This window comes from Silene latifolia, chromosome 2 (assembly GCF_048544455.1).
Source record: "Silene latifolia isolate original U9 population chromosome 2, ASM4854445v1, whole genome shotgun sequence".
In the NCBI taxonomy this organism is placed as follows: domain Eukaryota; kingdom Viridiplantae; phylum Streptophyta; class Magnoliopsida; order Caryophyllales; family Caryophyllaceae; genus Silene; species Silene latifolia.
In genome coordinates this window covers 9,382,081-9,402,520 of record NC_133527.1, presented here as the reverse complement: position 1 = coordinate 9,402,520, position 20,440 = coordinate 9,382,081, and positions in this window count along the sequence as shown.

Below are 20,440 nucleotides of genomic sequence, written 5' to 3'. Positions count from 1 at the left end.
GAGTCAATTATTTCCTTTTGTTAACCCATTTTGAGCCTAAGTCTTATCGTTTCTATTGCCAACAAAATAACTACATCCCATAAACAACTCACCTTGGTTGAGTAGTTCGTCATTGTGGTTCTTTTGTGGAGCATATTTGGGTTGAAATTTTGACTCTCCTTGAGGTGTATGATCTTAATGCCACGTGAGTGAAATGCAACTTTGGCTACTTTTGCAAGAATAAGAGGTGAACAAGTCAAAAAATGCAAGAAAGAAAATCAAATAGAAAAGAAAAAAAATGAAAAAGAAAATCAAATAGAAAAGAAAAAAATGAAGAAGAAAAACAAATAGAAAAAGAGAAAAATGAAATGAAAAACAAAAAGAAAAGAATGTTGTATTTGTGTTCAATAAAAGGTGGATGGATTTGCAATTGAGTCATATTTTGAAAAGAATGAAATGAATGGTTAGAAATGACAATCTTTGCCATATTTTGTGAAAGAATTCTTTTGCATTGGTACGGTTTAGTGAATTGGTTGGATGTGGCGACTACTCAATCCGATAGCCTCACATGTCATAAAACGGTGCTTGCACCGATCCCTTTTCACCTAACCCAAGCCCCATTACAACCCGGTTGTCTCTCTTGTATGTGCATCATTTGACATTTCTCTTGCGGATATTGGATATAGTACCATATTAGATTGCGGGCATGCTTCGCAAGTCGAGTTAGGAGAGTGATTTTGGCTACATTTTGTCACAAAAATCACCCCGTTCTTTCATTTGAGTGACTAGTGAAACCCGTGAGAGTCAGGCTTTGGTCTCTTTTTGGTCAAAGGTTTGATATGGAGTCGAATCTTGCGTGTGTCGTGTCATTCTTGGGAGTATAGCTACGTACTTCCCCTTTCCCGCCTAGAATTTGTTTCTTAGGCACCCCGTGTTGTCAATGTAGGTTGCTTGAGCTAGAATTAGGGAGTCGACACCTTGGTAAGACCCGGAGACGATATCCTCTACTAATGACTCTCTTTATTCGATTTTTGAAAGTAAAACGGCCGCTTAGATGAGGAAAGCGGTTTGACTTTTTGTGATGCATCTTATATGTTGAATCGTGCTTAAATGATGGATGTGTCAAAATTTTCCGCAAGCCCCCACTTGCCTTGCATCGAAATGCATACCTCATTGTGTTTTGGTGTGAGTTGAAGGGACGGAGAAGGCCCGTTAACTGCCTCTCATCGGATATTACTAGTTAGGCTAGTTCTTTTATATTACGGGTCTTAGTTTATTTAATGAGCTTACTCGAGGACGAGTAAGGGCTAAGTGTGGGGAGGTTTGATAAATAGTATTTTAGTCACTTTTTACCCCGCATTAATATCTTATTCGACTCGATTTTGTGTGCTTATATGATTAAATAGCTCATTTAATTAACTAATTTATAATATTAGTCGTATTAGTTATATTTATTAATTAGTCGGATCTCTATACAATATTAATATTATTATTATTTTATTAATACAATGTGTAGGTGAGACAAAATAATGAAACGGAAGCACGAGCCAAGTTGAGTTGAAACGGGATTGAGACGGGTCAAAGAGCAAGCATGTGAATCAAATAAAAACCAAAGAAATGGTCAAAGCTGACCATTTGACAAAGTCAACCCCAACCCCCTGCATCATCAACAACAACACGCAACTACTACTCCTTTAACTCCACCATTTCCATGTTACCAACAAACACCATCATCACAAACTCCTACCTCCATTAATCTATCAACATTACCATACCTCCAATTCTTCCTCTGTCCTTGACTGCAATGCATCTTCACTCACGCCTTCAACATCACCATTAAACCTCATCTCCTTCATCCATTCTCACCATTTCAATTCCAATTTAATCTTCATTTAACCACTCCACCATCGTCATTCTTCATCACCATTATTCATAATCACCTGCATCTCCAATCACCATTTCCACTCCGTCATTCACCATAACCGGCAGCAGCAACAACAGCCACGGCATCCACCATAACTGCCATCATCTCCGATCACCATTCTCAATTAGACCACCACCGTGGTCTCTCGAGGCAGCAGCTCTGGGTTCGAAACCCGGCACCTGCAAATCCATACATCACCATCCTGAAATAACAAGAGCAGCACCAACGGCCCATCACTTCAGTCGAACAATCGTCAATATTGAACTCGGAATCAAAACCGGGTCAATTAGATACAAATGCATCAAAGGTACTCCCAGTACCGGGCACGTCTGTCACGGCCAACCGCTCTCAACTCGCAACAAGCAAATTGCATTCCCAGTAGGGTCACCGACCGTCGACACCCCCACGGCTGGGAGAACCATCAAATATTCACCAAGTTTCAGAAAGTTCCCAGCCGGTGCCATGACCGGCGGCGGTGGACCGGCTCCCACCCCCCTTTTGTGGGTTTCACGCGTGTTATGCCCCATTTGTCTTGTTTAGTGATTTTTGTATAAACCAACTAATCCCCTTTCCCTCTTGTCGGGGGTTTTCAATTGTTTAGGCGTCGTCTTGTGAGATTTATTAGAAGAGATTATTATATTATTATTAATATTAGTATTATTAATTAATAGGCTAGTAGTATAAAATACACAGGAGAACAATTAGAAAAGGGGGGACACACCACTATTAACACAATTACTTTACCTTAGAAATTAGACTAGTTCATCTTATTCTCTCTCAATATTTGTAGAACCCTAAATATTTCCCTTTCAATATTTCTTCAATAAAATTTGTAATCATTCCTTAATTAGTTTAATTAATCTCTTGTTTATCCAAGTTCTTCATTCCATCAATTCAAGTTCCCATGTTATTGGTATAATTCTTTACTCTTATTTCTCTCTTTAATTTCAATAGTTTACATTTGCCTTCTTTTAAGTTTTGTTTAATTGTTTATGTTTGAATTCTCCTCTTTTGTTGTCTAATTGATGTTATTCTCTCTCTTGTTCATCTTTTCTTTGTTTTCCATTGTTGTTGCTCTCAAAGATTGAATCTTTGAGTTGCTATTGTTAAAGTTTGTGTCTTTTTGCATTAATCTCTTTCCATCTTAGATTAATTTGTCTTTCCTCATAATTTTGTTGATTAATTGCATGATTAGTAGTAGAATTTATTCTCCCACCATGTTCATGATTAAAGAATCCATCTTTATTGTCTCTTTTGTCTTAAGAAACATGATTAGTGAGTAATCTTCTACTAGGACTCGGTTTAACCCGACATGAGTAATTTCACTAATTGAATCTCATAAAGGCTAATTATTTGGGGAAATTGGTGAGGGTAGTTTAGGGGAATGACTTGACTTATGGACCGATTTTTGGGTAGTGTCGATTTATGACCCTTGTCCACCAACGAGAGTTGGTTAGGTTGTGATTTGGATACCCGGAATTCGACCATATTGCTAACCTAGGTTGAGACCGAAAGGGAGAACCGGGTAGGGCACCTCTAAATTAGCGTTTGAAATCGACCCTTGAGAGAGGGAGTGGGATGACCCGGAAAACGATGGGTACTTAATGACCTTGACCGATTTCTTGACCTCCTCGGAATTGTGCATGATTTTGGGGTTGTTGAGTGTTGAGTTAAGGATTCCGACCTTCGAACCCGAGAGGGGGGTTGGTGGGTAGTGCTAGTGTCCTACTTCGAACCCGAGAGGGGGGTCTTAGGCGAATTAGAGCCATCTCCTCCTTACTTGTCTACCCGAGTGATTAGCCTAGGGAATTAGTATGTGGAATTACGAATTGTTGTGGGAGAACCGAGTTCTAGGCCTTTTATTCATTTGATTTACAACTTTATTCCTCTCTTACTCATTTATCATCTTTAGTTAATTTGCATTTTATTTTATTTAGTTTAGTTGTTTAGTTTTAAACCTCATCCAAATATTTCCGACTTAGCTAAACAAAGATTTAAAACAATTAGTAATCACCCATGCTCCCTGTGGATTCGACCTCGACTACCCTACTACATTAGTTGAGTTATTTGTTTGATCGGGGGAGTGCGACAAACCCCGCTTATCACATAGCCATTTAACCTAACAGAAAGCTGTCTAGGTCTGACTGATTGTCGACGAGGTGGCTCAGTATGTGGATGAGAAGTTGGACTGTGAGAGGAATGAGATGGACTGTTAGGAGAGGACAATTGAGTCCCTGAATGAGTATGTGGATGATTGAAGAAGAAGAGTCAGTAGATGACAAAGTTGAAGGAAAAGTAGATCTATATACTTACATACTCATATATGTTTTAATTTAATTTGTCATAAAATAAATTATTGATCTTATGCATGCAAACATTAAAACAAAATAAGGAAGAAACATTATTCTTACATTGTGATTTTCGGTTTATAGGGCACAAGAGAGATCACCTTTCTCTCTTGTTCTTGTGCTTTCCTTAGTGGAAGAACCAAGATCCAAGTATAGGATCTCTCCCAAATTATTATACTCAAAGCACACTCTAATTAAAATTAATATTATAGATACTAGTACAATATTAATCTTGCATGAAAATTGACCCAAAATAATTTTGGTCTTAGCTCCTAAAACCGGGTAGGAGAAAGGGAAGGAAGGAGAAAATAATTTTTATCTCTCTAAAAATTATTTGATGAGATGAATGAATAATGTCTAATACACAATGAAACAAGTAATGTGTTGGACAAATTATAGAGAAAACCCTTGGTCTTTTCTTTCGCCAAAACCGGGTAAGGGGGGAGGTTCTAAGGGCCAATGCATGAGCGTGTTGTTCTTAACAATGCAAACTAGGGTTGCATGGCTAGGCTATTAGTGAATGATTATGTTTTCCACTAATTTAAACAACACAATATTAGCCAAAACCTCCCCTTAATTTCGGTACATACATAAAATGGAATCCATTTTATTTTTGTCAATTTTGTATTATGTCACATGTCATATGTTACATAAATTAGTTATCTATTTTTAACATATTAAAAATCAACGTATTAATAAAAATACGTCATATACAAAAATCGACTTAGTAATTCATAATTACTTGTACCAAAATATTTTACCAAATTACAAATCACAATAAATTGTATTTATAATAATTCATTCAATTTTAATTGTTTCTTTAAACAATAATTTCATCTGAGTAATGATACAATTCGATTACTCAGACCGTATCTCATTTAATCAAATTTCAATGAGATACGTAAATTTTACTTCCAAAATCGTCCGTCAATTTTCAAGTAATTTAATTAACTCGTAACGTTATACGATTAATTAAATGATCAAATAAGAGTGTTGCCCTATAGGTATGACCAAGGGGGTCAACTGATCACCATCGTAGCACGACAGTAATGTCAAACTCTAGTCAGCCAATCATTACCTATATATGTTGACCGATTTGAGTAAAAATATTACTTCCCAATTGTATTCTTTATAATGAGACTTAAACATGTGATCATCATGATCAACAGTCGTGATCGCATTATTGTCGGAGGACACATATTCCAACAATCTCCCACTTGTCCTCGACAACTGTGCGTCACCAATTCTCTTGTCCTATTACTATCTCCCACTCAATGCAAGGTGTCTTTCAGGTCGTACTTGCAAGTGATCATATCGAGAGTGGTTTCCTCGATCTGGAGAATAACTGATTGACCGGATTTATCTATCATAGATACTTTCCGAGCGTGGCCACGCATTTCCAGTTCATTACTCCTCGAGTGGCCCTGAGATATTGTTATAACCCTGACTAGGGATGGACAATTCCTATCGCACTCATTCCCTTCGACTAGCCACAGCCATCATAACCCAAAATATGCCCATTTGACTCCATTTACGAAGGTCGTAGTAACACAAATCAAAGTTAATCTGAAACTGTGCCATCTTAGGCGAATAGTCTTTAGTCAAAAGAATCGACTCATTTGAATACTATAGAAGCTCTCGTCACGACCAGGCTATAAAAATTTGCCAGAACTCTATAAGCGGTCATTAGGCCCGACAAAATGTTTCTAATGATGCCTATGTGATCGACTAGTCAGTCATCTCACATGACTCTATGGCACTTGAACTTGCCATCAATCGCATCACACTCTAGTCACTTCGAGACGTCACCTCATGTAAGTAACTATGAGCAAATACAATGTTAATCCATGTTCACTTTAACGGGGTTCAATTGTCTCCACAACCCGTTTGGATATAACAATGTACAAGGTGAGTTAATAATAACTCAAACGACAAATGTCGACATCACACTCGGGTAGTCAATACCATATTACAACCTTGTGATGTATATCGTAAGTGTAAACACTTATTGATTGCAATAGAAGTTTAACATGCCATGTGTCCATGTGTTCAAACTTCTTATAATCGCATTTTCCTTTACATTCATGTTCTCTCTCATAGCATGAATCTTACCAAGTATACATCAAGGTTCCCAACCTCGGTTTTGGTTCTTTATCTTGAAAGAACTTCCTTATCGATTATCACATAACGAACGAATTTGTGGTGAATGATATAACTTGTACTGATCAAGTACTCCATCCACACACAATGCACTAGGTACATGTTTTGTAGAGTCTTGCAACAATTTGTCAAGTTTATTAGCCTAGCACTTCTTACAAGTCCTAGCTTAGTTAGGAAAGATTAGTTTTGAGTAACTTCTTATTCAACTAAGTATCTTTCCAAAACTTCTTATTTCTCCTTCTAGCTTGAAAGGTTAAGGATTCTCATGAATCCGTACAAGTGCTCGGATTTTCTACAATATGTGCAACCTCTTGACACATAACAGGGCATTTTATCAAACACCGAAATCGCTCATCGGATTCTTCTTGAGAATTCATGACGTTTCTATTGTGGCTTACCAATGAATCATCATGCTCTTATGCATATGATTCACCATTGGACATGTGCATGATTATTCTAATGGCGGAAACATTAGTAACTTTTAATCATGTCATCAACTATATTTAGGTTCAAGGAACGACCATGACTGCTAATGGCAATTCCATTTCATTTAGATGAATAACCTATGTTTCGAAATTGATTACTAAATTGAACACATTTCAAAATTTGGAATGTATGTTGCTTTGCAAAGTCATTAATATGAAACCATATATGTTCCCATCATATCCTTTCAAAATTCCTATTTTGAAGAGGTCTCATTTTAACCTTATGGAAAGAGATTTTAAATCTCTAACACACTCATGTCATAATGATGTGTGGCAATGTCATTTATTAAATATAAGTAATATCTAGATCACGTCCTTCGAAATACCCTTTCGGAAGGACGTTTAACCATTTCATAATGAGGTTAAGTAATGACATCTGCGTGGTTTAAAACTTTGGCTATTGAAGATATCGGTATATCAATCCTTGCAACCTCTAGTCATAAATATCGCTTATTACTAGGATGTTACATTGATTCATTTAGGCTCTTAAGTAAATCTCAAGGTTGAAACTATTGGTCAAAAATTCATAAACTTAGTCAAAACTCTAGTTGCAAACCAAGTCACCATTATCCAAAATACAAACCATTATCCAAAATACATTTCCATGTCGAAGACGGAAACTTAAGGTTCTAAAATCCATAACATGAATAAAATAAGACAATAAAAAAAGCAAAGCTCCATGAAAGCTATTCCTAGCTTCTTGATGGTATCTTATGCTTGCTTTTCCTTTCCCTTGTCTTTGCTTGGTGGAGGCTCTATTTACAATAAAAAGGGAGATACATTATCACAACTTTGTATCATAATACCATAGTTGAATTAGAAACATAAAAGAAAGGATAGTCATTTACCTACTGGAGTAATCTTTCCAGCTTTAATATCACCAAGGTATTTGGAACAATTTCTTTTCCAATGTCCCATACCATTACAATAATGGCATTTATCAAGAGGAGCCTTCTTGATTTTTGAAGTGCTAGCTTCACAAGTCCTAGCTTTGGTGAATGTGGGAGCTTGCTTCTTACCTTTCCTCCCATTCTTCTTGAACTTCCCCTTACTCTTAGTGCTTATGTTAAGCACATCCTTTGGAGGGTTCACATTTAACCCCATGTCCCTCTCGGCTTGCACAAGTAACTTGTGCAATTCTTCAAGAGACACATCCTTGTCTTGCATGTTAAAATTCACCCGGAATTGAACATACGCTTTGACTTTGGACAAGGAGTGTAGAATCCTATCTACAATGAGTTCTTTGGGGATTTCAACCTTTTGAATCTTCAAGGTCTCGACAAGCTCCATAAGTTTGAGCACATGAGGGCTAACCTTTTGGCCCTTTTTGAAGTCGAGATCAAAGAATGCCGCGGCCGCCTCATATTGGACGATCCGCGGAGTTTGTGAAAACATTGTCACAAGTTTGGAGTAAATCTCATTAGCATTGCCCATTTTAAAGGCTCTCCTTTGGAGGTCCGCCTCCATCGCAAATATCAAGACATTTTTCATTGCGGCGGACTCCTTTTGGTAAGCCTCATATGCTTTCCTAGTGGCAGCGGTGGACCTAGTAGTAGGTTCGGGTGGAGAGGCCTCGGTAAGGTAACGAAGTTTGTCGTCACCTTGGGCGGCTAATTTGAGTTGGGCGTCCCAATCGGAGAAATTTGACCCATTCTTTTCAAGTTTACATCGATTCATGAAGGATCGGAGCGAAGATGTATTAGCGAGAGGCGTGGCATTAGGGGTTGGTGTTGCCATTTGTTATGAGAAAAGAAGTGGACTACAAAACAAAATAGAAGGAGTAAAACAAATGTCGTTTTAATAATAATACTCGTAAAAATTATAATTTAAACAAGTTTTATGCATTTTTCTAGTGACCTCTACCCAACTAGATAAATGATTCCAAGACCCAAATTCATATCGACTTAGGCACGGTAGGGCCGATTCATCCTTTATCAATATAACTCGGTGGATTAACGTTTAATCGATTCTACTTTTAGAACTCTTGGTCGATAAAATTACTCTAATAATTATCTATAGCCCAAAACACATCCGACAAGGGCACGGTATGGCCGATGAAACCCTTATCGAAAAACTTTTGTTGAGTTCAATCCAAATTTCGAATAAATGTGTCCATGATCCAAATCCACATCAACTCGGGCACGGTAGGGCCGATTCATCCTTTATTAACATGAATTCGGTGGATAGACATTTATCACCCACTTCCCCTATGTCAAGTTTTGTACCCCGGTAGGGCCGAGTGCACTCCCTCGCGAAATAGGTTTTCATGGTTTCTACTATTTGGTAAGGCTATGTCTCAATTAATTGTTTTAGCGAGAGGTCATGTCAATTTATTATCTATCACGTTTAAGTGAACTAAAGCGGTGAACTACGATAATTCTAATTGACACGGTCGATAAAATGAGGATGCATGTTTTAGTTATGGCGATTTAGCGATGCATGCGACATATAAATAAAATGCAAACATAAAAATAAATCCTAGTATGGCCTTCCTAAAATAGAAAAACTATTTAACTATTACAAATTCGGAAACCAACTCCATTGGTCCCTTGAACTTCGGTTGTGGCACGCATCTCGAGGTAACACCGTCTTTATGTATCGCCATCTTGAAGAAATCCGTCTTTGGGAACTCCGGAATAAATAAAATTATTTAATAAATTACATAATTTCCTATTATACATTTGTAACTAAAATAAAATAAATCTATTAAATTACAAAACGGTGATACGAGATCACAATAAATTACAACCGAATCGATATTCCCATACATTTCGGGTAATACTAATTAAAAACTAAGGCCATACTAAGTAAAATTACATAATTCAAAAATTACATAAATTAAAATTATGACAATCATAAAGAAAATGCAGCATTATAATATGTATGAACATGCCCAATTTTATGCTAAATCGCCTTTAATTAGTCAATATCGTATATTACTCGGTTTTTACGGATTTGCGCGATTTCAACATTTTATAATCACAAAAATTACATAAATTCATATTTATGCATAAGTTAATTACCCTAACCACTTAGGACTCAAAATTTAGGCTTCACTAATTATTTGACCATAATTAACTCATATTTCTAAAATTGTTCATTAATGGACCAAAAATTACAAAAATAAGCTATAAACTTCAAATAAATCACAAAATTTCAAATAAATTCAAAATTTGAAATTTAAACTCATGAACATTCTGGAAAAATACCATGACACTCATAATGTTCAAAACTTAGGTTAAAAATTTCGAATTTTTATCCGGAAAAACAATGTTGCGGTTTATCGGTTTTAACTAAAATAATCATAAAAACATGAGAAAAACTATATTCATTAACTTTTCAATTTTAAATCTGGAAAAATAATAAAATGAAACATTGGACGTTTTTCCTTAGTCATAGATTATGTTTTATTAATTTTTTTTACTAATAATGTCACTATTTATGCTATTTTTCTTCAGAAATCCATAAATCATGCAAAAAGACTTCACTATAGCCTATAATTTTATACACATCTTATAAAATTGCATGTGACAACATACTAAATTTCTATGATCAGATTCGAAATTTATCTCATATTAACCTATTTTTCACCTAAATCCGAATTTAATAATGAAAAATCCATTTTTCGAGCATAACATGTCCAAAAACTATGAAAATTTACAGGTTATCTCAAAATAATATATGTGACAACATATCAAAAAATCACTGGAAAATTCGAAGTATAGCTAATTTTAGACCGAAAATGACCTTTTTACTCATAAAATCATATTTAAATGCCATTATTGTATAATATGAACAATAAAAAATCCGTAAATTAACCAAAAATCCTAAAAACATTTTAGGACCAGAAATTTTATCATGCATTGATTAATTTCGTGATATATCATAATAACACAAATTATACAAGTTTTATATGTTATTCTTATAACTCAGAAAAACTTTTAACCGATTTGCATGCAAACAACCATGGCTCTTGATACCGATTGAAGGAAAAGTAGATCTATATACTTACATACTCATATATGTTTTAATTTAATTTGTCATTGATGGGGCATATTCTGTGCCGCTGACCAAGTCAACATATTGAACGAGGTCAAAGATATCCACAGCAAGCCAATGACTTGGACATCCCAGCCGATCGACCTTTCGGCTGCAAAGCATGGGTCTCGGCATGGCAACCTACCAGCCGGGGCACATACCCGCGTACTCATATCCAAGAACCCTCGGCATGGAGTCAACCAGGCTCGCCGGCCTGCCATGGGTCCCTCGGCCGAGGGTAGATCGGTCTTTCCACCTTTATGCCACTTGGCCCACTTGGCCACTACGTGACAAGAGGTGAAAGTCTATAAATACTCCTCAATCCTCATTGAGGAAGCGATCCAGAATCTAACCTAAGAACCACTTAAATTGGTATTATCTCTCTCATCTCTCTACAATACACGTAATCAAGTTACATACTACTTAATCACAAGTAAGTTCACCGACTTGAGCGTCGGAGTGAGTACGCTTGGCACAAAGCCAAGCCCTCGATTTTGCTCATTGTCGCAGAGAGGCCGAGCGGAGAGCGATCAAGGCTAGAAGAGGCATTATTCGACAAAGCTAGCGTGGTACACAAACACGCTTCGGAATTCATACCCGGAACAATTGGCGCCGTCTGTGGGGAAAACAGATACTAGAAGCTAGTCATTCCCAAACACAAAAAAAAAAAAAAAAACCCACCCAAAAAGCCAAGAAGATGTCAAAAGAACAAGAGGTGTTCGTAGAATCGAAGAGCCCCTCCACCCGGATGACACCGTCCACAGTGAGGTTGTGCGGCCCTCCACCACCGGATAATTCAACCGGAGTTCGGGATGCCAATAATGACAGATACGCCATTGTCCGCCGACCAGGTCACCGTCATGGGCGTGTGGTTGATGCAAAGCAAAAGCCGAAGCGACTCCTGGACCCGATTGTCGCCGCGCCGCTCACACCTGTCACACCGACAAGACAAGCGGCGGGACCCGTCCCGGAAGCTAGGGCCCAAAAGGTGACTCGAGAAACCGAACGAAGCACTAAGAGAGGCCGAGCCTACCAAGACGCGGGGAGCCCAGAGTGTCAGTGGTAGAACTAAGCCCTTCCCGCACTCGCGGAAGGACGATGTCGCCGCGACGCCCACGAGGCATGCCCCAGACGAGCGAAAGGAGTCCGACTCACCAGAGTCGGAGAAGGAGTCCGACTCACCAGAGTCGAAGAAGGAGTCCGACTCACCAGAGTCGAAGAAGGAGTCCGACTCACCAGAGTCGGAGAAGAAGCCCTTCCCGCCACGGGGAGAGGGTCCGGACTAGGGATGCGAGGAGCCGATCGCCGCGTGTCATTAGACACGTGGTCAGACAGCCCCTCAGTGCCTACGTCCTAGAGACCCAGGTGCCGCCAAAGCTAAAGCTACCGTCTATATCATACAAAGGAGAGGGCGACCCAACCGATCATGCCGAGGCTTTCGAATCTCACATGTCGGTGTGGGAGCAATCTGACGAGGTCTGGTGCCGAGTTTTCCCAACGACCTTGGTTGGAATGGCGCAAAGCTGGTACAAGGGACTGCCCGATGGGTCGGTATACTCCTATTCCGACCTAAGAGACGCGTTTTTGGCCCAGTACTCTACCAATAAAAGGAGAGCCGTCGAGACATCGGATCTCCCGACCATCGCAGCGAGGAGGGAGGCGAATCACTCCGAAGCTATGTGAAGAGGTTCGATGCCGGGTTCAGATTAGGGGAGCCGAACAGCGAACTAGCGGCCTTCGCAGACCGATGAAGGGCCTCCCGGAGGGGACTTGAAAAACGAGCTCATCAAGTGCGGTGGCTCGAGCCTTGAGTCCGCCAGAAATTGGCCGACCAAGCCATTAAGGTCGAAGACTATCACAAAATATGGATAGGCCACGGCGAGGCCGGGCACTCAGAAAGAAAGAGTCACCGGGAGGATAAGCCGGATGAAGGGCGCCGTGACAATAATAGGTCGCGGACCGACAGGCCCGCCAGAAGCGTAACCCGGCCGGACGCCGGGGAGTTGGTCCGTACTACCATAAGAAGTACAAGGATCACACCCCCCTGGTGGTATCGGCCGCCGAGGTCTTCTCCTAAGCGTAAACGAGGGCGAGAAGTGGGAAAGGCCCCCAAACCTAGGGGGACGGTGACACGAGCCGCATCTTTCGTGAGTACCACGGCCACACCGGTCACTTAACCAACGATCGCGGCATTTGAAGAATGCCATTGAAGAGCTGATCCGAAAAGGGAGCCTCGGCAAGTATATTGCCGAAGGCCAAAAGACTAACACCGGTGGCTCAGATAAAAAATCCGTCTTTCAACGGATAGGAACAATTCATGTTGTCATCGGGGGAAACGAGAACGGCGGATCCGCTCACGGGCACAAGCGGCACCTGAACGAGCTGTATCAGGCCGTCAACTTCGTGCCCACTACAGCGGCCCGCGCTTCCAACATCCCGAACATAACTATTGGGAAGAAGGACTACGAAGGAGTCATCGCCCCACATAGCGACCCGCTCGTAGTCCACTTGGACATAGCTAACCACCTGGTCATGAGATGCCTGATCGACACGGGTGCTTACACGAACATCATGTTCAGGGAGTGCTTTCTAGGGCTCGGCCTGAAAATTGCGAACCTTAGCCCATGCACCAACCCATTGTACAGCTTCTCCGGGGCAGGCTTGGTCCCCCTGGGGACTATCAAGTTACCAGTGATGTTCGGCCAGTCCGACGCGGCCAAGAATGTGATGTCCGAGTTCGTGGTCATCGACGGCTCATCCGCATACAACGTTCTCATCGGTCGTGTCACCCTGAGTGAGGTCGATGCTGTAATGTCCATCCGGCCCCGACACGATGTATGCCTCGGACCGCGGGGAGGTTCATAAACTCGTCTCAAAGAACGAAAAAGACGAGGTGGTCAACGTCCAAATATCGGCCAGAGGATGCAACATGCAATCCTTCAAAGTGGCAAAGAAAGAGGAAAAAGGGAAGAACCCGTCCTTAAGACAGGAGGACGAACCGATGAGCACCAACCACGTCGCCATGGTCGAAGGGGCTGAGACCGAACAGATAGAGATTGATCCAGGACGCACCGTGGATCGCTTCGGTGTCGGCCTGGAACCAAAATTCGGGCCGATCTCCTAGACCTGCCGAGAAGGAACAAAGACGTCTTTGCGTACTCACCGCCGAGATGCCAGTGTAAGCCGAGAAGTCATCGTTCACAAGCCGAACGTACTCCCCGGCTCGCCCCGTGAAGCGAGAGGGTGAGAAACTCCTCGGCCGAAAAGGAAGATGCCATCAAGGCCGAGGTTGATAAGTTGTTAGATGCAGGCTTTATCATCCCTTGTACATACCCCGAATGGCTAGCTAATGTTGTAATGGTTAAAAAGTCATCAGGGGGGTGGAGGATGTGTGTTGATTTTACGCAACTTAATAAAGCGTGCCCGAAAGATTGCTACCCCTTGCCTCGGATAGATAGCCTAATAGACGCAACGGCAGGCTACACAATGCCGAGCCTCGCTCGACGCCTTTTCAGGATACCATCGGTATTCATGGCGAGAGGAGGACATGCCTAAATGCGCATTCATCACCATACACGGCACCTACATGTACAAAATGATGCCGTTTGGTTTGAAAAATGCCGGCGCGACTTACACAAGACTAGTGGACAAAATATTCCAAAATCAAAAAGGGCGAAACATTGAGGCCTACGTCGACGATGCTATTGTCAAGAGCAAGTCCGACGGCGAGCACCTAGCCGATTTACACGAGACATTTTGTTCACTAAGGAAATACAAGATGAAGCTTAACCCAACAAAGTGCAACTTCGGTGTGTCCGGCGGCAAATTCCTCGGCGTTCTTGTTAGCGCCAGGGGAATTGATGCCAATCCAGAAAAAGTCCAAGCAATTCTCAAGCCACGGAGCCGAGGAACCGCAAAGAGGTTATGATCTTGACCAGGAAGGATGGCGGCCCTTGCCCGTTTTATCTCTCGGTCAGCCGACAAGAGCACCCCTTTCTTCAAAGTGTTGAAGGGGAATAAAGAATTTTCTTTGGGGGAGGAACAAAGCACTGACTTTCAAACAATCGAAGGCCCACCGCAAACTCTCCCGACCCTGTCCGCACCGACGACGGGGGAGACGCTATATCTATATTTAGCAAGTAACCTCGGCCACGGTCGGTCGTGATCGTCGAGAAGAAAACAAGCAAAGAAGACCCAATCTACTTTATCACCATACACTGTTGCCCGCCGAGAGAAACTACCCGCTGATTGAAAAAGACCTTTGCCGTGGTTATTGCCGCAAGGAAGTTGAAACCCTACTTCGACGCACATCCCATGACGGTCTTAACCGACCAGCCGTTGGAAAAAGCATTGGAAAAATTCGAACAGTCAGGCAGGCTTATCAAATGGGCAAGTGAAGCTATCCGCTTCGGCATTCAATACAAACCGAGGCCTTCGATAAAGGGGCATTTGGCCGGGAGACTTCTTGGCCGAGTGCACGTATCGGGAAGAATCGTCCCGGCATGTGGGAGGTATATACCGATGGATCCTCCACAGCGAACGGCTCAGAGCCGCATCCTTATCATCAGCCCCAAACGGGACGAGTTCGAGTACGCTTTGAAGTTTACCTTCTCGACCTCAAACAACGAATCCGAATATGAGGCGGTGATAACCGGAGTTGAGTTAGCAGAGCCGCCGGCGTAACACATCATTTTGAAAATGACTCTCTCTTGGTGACTAACCAATACGAAGGAGAGTACGAAGCTCGGGACGATGGGATGGTAAGATACCTGGAAAAGGTAAAAGCCGAGACCTCAAAATTGAAGTCATTCAAAATGCGACACATCCCTGTGTCCGAGAACAACCGGGCCGACGCTCTCTCAAAGCCGGCGTTCAACCATAAAGAATATCACCGAACCGTCTTTGGTGGACATCGAGAACGCTAAAAGCATTGACGAAACCATCGGCATGGTGTGCGACGTGGAAGCCGAGACGACATGGATGACTCCGATAAAAAGGTATAAACTGTCAAACGAATTACCAGGGGACCGCAACCTCTCGCAAAAGATAAAAAGGATCGCAGCAAGGTACTTGGTGTTTGAAGGAGAGTTATACAGGAGGTCCGTGACAAGGCCACTCCTGAAATGTGTCGGTCCTGCCGATGCAGAGCTAATCTTGTGTAAATACACGAAGGCATCTGTGGTCATCACATGGGGGCAAGAACACTAGCCCACAAAGCTCTCCGAGCCGGCTACTTCTGGCCCACCATGCTTGAAGATTCAAGAAACAAAACCAGAAAATGCAACAGCTGTCAGATGCACGCTCCGGTGATACACGCACCTTCCCGAGACCTGCATCCGGTGCTTAATCCCCTTTGATGGGGCATATTCTGTGCCGCTGACCAAGTCAACATATTGAACGAGGTCTCGGCATGGCAACCTACCAGCCGGGGCACATACCCGCGTACTCATATCCAAGAACCCTCGGCATGGAGTCAACCAGGCTCGCCGGCCTGCCATGGGTCCCTCGGCCGAGGGTAGATCAGTCTTTCCACCTGCTATGCCACTTGGCCCACTTGGCCACTACGTGACAAGAGGTGAAAGTCTATAAATACTCCTCAATCCTCATTGAGGAAGCGATCCAGAATCTAACCTAAGAACCACTTAAATTGGTATTATCTCTCTCATCTCTCTACAATACACGTAATCAAGTTACATACTACTTAATCACAGTAAGTTCACTGACTTGAGCGTCGGAGTGAGTACGCTTGGCATAAAGCCAAGCCCTCAGTTTGCTCATTGTCGCAGGAGAGGCCGAGCAGAGCAGTCAAGGCTAGAAGAGGCATTATTCGACAAAGCTAGCGTGGTACACAAACCTGCTTCGGAATTCATACCCGGAACACCCTTCCCTTTGCACAGTGGGGGATGGATCTACTAGGGCCATTTCCAACGGCATCCGGAGGAAGAAAGTTCCTAATCGTCGCCGTCGACTACTTCACCAAATGGGTTGAGGCCGTGGCGTGTCTCAAAAAAATCGCGGCGGCCGTAAGGAAGGTGATGCGGGAAAATGTCATAACTCGCTTTGGGTTACCCCAAGTCATGGTGTTCGACCATGGCCGAGAATTTTGGAGTGACACAATAATGAGCTGGTTGGAAGAACTCGGCATCAAATTTGCATACTCCTCCGTCTGCCACCCCCAGAGCAACGGACAGGCGGAGGCAGCCAATAAAACGATCCTCAACGGCTTGAAGAAGACAGTTGAAGACCTCAAGGGAAGATGGGCCGATGAGCTACCCGGCGTACTATGGTCCCTTCGGACCACGGAGAAAGAAGCAACGGGTGCAGATCCTTTTCACCTAGTCTACGGGTCCGGCGATCCCCGCCGATTGAAGCAACGGTGCCAACATTCGAACGGCCACTTTTAACCCGGATGAAAACGAGGAAGGCCTAAGAACCTCCCTGGACCTGGTCGAAGAAAGCCGAGATACAAGACGCCTTAACTTAGCAAAGATATCGAGCCGAATGAAAAGGGCCTACAACCGAAGAGTCCACAAAAGGGACTTAAAAGTAGGAGATCTGGTCCTAAGGAAGTCAGCTGCCACCAACAAAGGAAACATCCATGGCAAGTTGACGGCCAACTGGGAGGGTCCCTACAAGGTAGTTGAAGAAATGAGGCCGGGTACATACCGACTGACGGACATGGGAGATATACCTTTGATGAGCCATTGGAACACCGACAATCTCAGAAAATACTTTGTATAACAGCGGAGTTGCCCAAAACAAATTGTTGGCACCCCAATGCATATTCATATCTAATGAGGAATCATCCAAGTTTTTCATCGAAGTGTTAATCTACCCCAATCAGAAGGCATACTAACATATGTACACAGCAGACAGAGCCAAAACCTCGATCATCCCGGCCTTTAACGGGAGTGACGGGGGGACGAGCCGTTATGCTAACATACGTTCAACGGCGGTCAAAACGTAAACTCCGTTGCCCCGGTAACTGGCCGGGAAGAGACGAGTGAAACGCGACTGCCCTCGGCAAATTAAGACCGAGCTTAAAGACGTTAAACACAGTTGAGATACGCATTCTAACCGCTCGGCCAAGCCGAAGGTAAAACGAAAAAGCGCTCAATTAATTAACGCAACTGCTCTCGGCAAATTAAGACCGAGCTTAAAGACGTTAAACACAGTTGAGATACGCATTCTAACTGCCTCGGCTAAAGCCAAAGGTAAAAACGAAAAGCGCTCAATTAATTAACGCAAGAAGACAAGTGAAGGAATAAATCAAATGCCTCGGCCAAGCCAGAGGCAAAGCAAGCAGAATTCTCATTAAGAAAAAGATAACAAGTTACAAGAAGGAAAAACACAGACGACGGCCGTCCCCTTTGGGATAAGCCAAGACTCTACCTACCAAGGTCTTACAAAATACAAGGAAAAGTAAAGCAAAAGGTTACGGACTGGTTCTTTGAAGCGCCAAAAGGATGGCGGGGAGAAAAAGCTTAATAGTTGGCCCCGAATAGCCGAAGCTATCCGAGACGCCGGTGAGCCCGGTGACGACCGCCCGTCTCCCTATGCTCGTTGCGCTTGCCCTTACCGCCATCGCAGCGTTACCCTCGGTGAGCGGCTTAGATGCAACTGGGCGACCTTAGCATCCTCGGCTTTCTTGGGCACAGGCATCCTCACCGCCTTATCCGCCGCACTTTCGTAGCGACCTTCGCATCCTCGGCGGCCTTATCCGCCGCAGCGTTCTTAGTCGCCTTAGCATCCTCATTGCGCCTTCTTCTGCAAGGGCCGCCTTTGCGGCGGTCGCCTCCTCCTCCTTCTTGGCCCTCGCATCCTCGGCAGCCTTATCCGCCGCAGCCTTCTCTTTAGCCTCGAGCCTATCGTCGAACAGCTCGTCAAATTTTGTCCACAGAAAGGAGCCATCCGGATAGACCTCATCTATCACCTCCCTGAAAGCTTCTTCGGTCAGGTCCCTATACTGAGCACACATGCGAGGGAGAATCGTGCTTTGAAGTGTCTCAATATCCTTCTCCCTTTGGGCAAGGATAGCACTAGTCTCCCTATGCGACTCTGCTTGGAGCCGATACGCCCTTTTCGACTCCTCCCTTTGGGCGACAACAACGTCGTAGCCGCCCTTGTACCTGTCCCGCTCCTCCTTCAGCTTGGCGGCGGCAGAATCGGCAGCCTCAACTTTGGCCTTCTCGGCCAACAGCAGCTTCTCAATTGCCTCGACCCGCGCTTGTGCGGCAAGGAGGTCAAGCTTAGCCTTTCCGGCTACCCCCTTTGCGGCAACAACATCGAGCCTCAGCTGCTCTATCAACGGTCCCGTCTCGGCCAAGGCCTTTTCCAGCTCCCTAATACGAGAGCCGGCCAGATCGGACCAAATCCCAACCTTCTTGCTCAGCTTCGTACCCTCCGCTATGAGCCGGTCGTTGGATATCGATGCGAGTACGGAGTCGGTATTTTTTCCCGCCGTCTGCATAGGCCTCTTCTCAACTCGCCGCTCGGTAATTGGGACAGACTGCGCCGGTTGATCTACAAAAAATTCAACCAAAGAGTCCACATCAACGTTCATGGACATACCAGAGAGCCGGTCATCAGGTATATCTAATGAGCCGGCTAAATCTGAGCCGCAAGTTAGATCTGTACCGGAGGGCTTGCTCTTCTTGACCGGTTGACCCGTTTCCTCGGCGCTGGCATTAACATGAGCGACGGAAGCAGAAGCATCGGCGGCATGGGGAGATCTTTTCCTCTTACGCCTAAGCGGAGACCCCTCAGCATCGGAATCCTCTCCATCGACAATGTTAACGACCTCCACCTCTGGTTGAGGCGTAACTGAGGTTGGCACCGTCGCCGCCTTAGACTTGGCTTTTCGGACCGTGAGGCGAGGCAAGGCGCCTACCTTGGCACTGGGCCGCCGTCTCGTCCAAGCCCTTCAGAGGTCGAGAGGCGACGGACGGCGGTCATTCACATCGACCTTCGGATTCTTCTCCGTAACGTTTCCGTCTTTGTCCAGCCCCATCTTCTCTAGGAGTTGCTCAGACAGAACGGGACCAAAGTGCTCTGTAAAAGAAACAAAGTAAAACTTAGACAAAGGGACATTGTCAAGATACAAACAACGAAAAACATTAAAGCAGAAATGGGCCTCACACCGACCCCACTCACCCTGTGCTAGGGCCGGTATGAGGCCGACATAGCAAAGCGGCTCGTCCATCAAGATGATTTGCGTCGGGGGCAACCAAACCTTCGGCACCCCATCACCATCAACCTCGAAAAGCTTCAGTGCCTGCTTCTCGTCCTCATTAAGATAGACGCTCGCGGCTTCCATTTTATTCTTGCCCCTGGGGATCATCTTCTCACGCTCCCCTTTGCTCTCGCACCGCAAGTTGACGCGATGCTCAAAGGACCGAGGCAACAGATAATCATCTGGGACCTCGACATACACCCACCGTTCTTTCCAGCCCTTGCAGGAGGAGAGCTTAGGCACGGTGAGATAGCCTGGCTCAGTCTGGACGCTA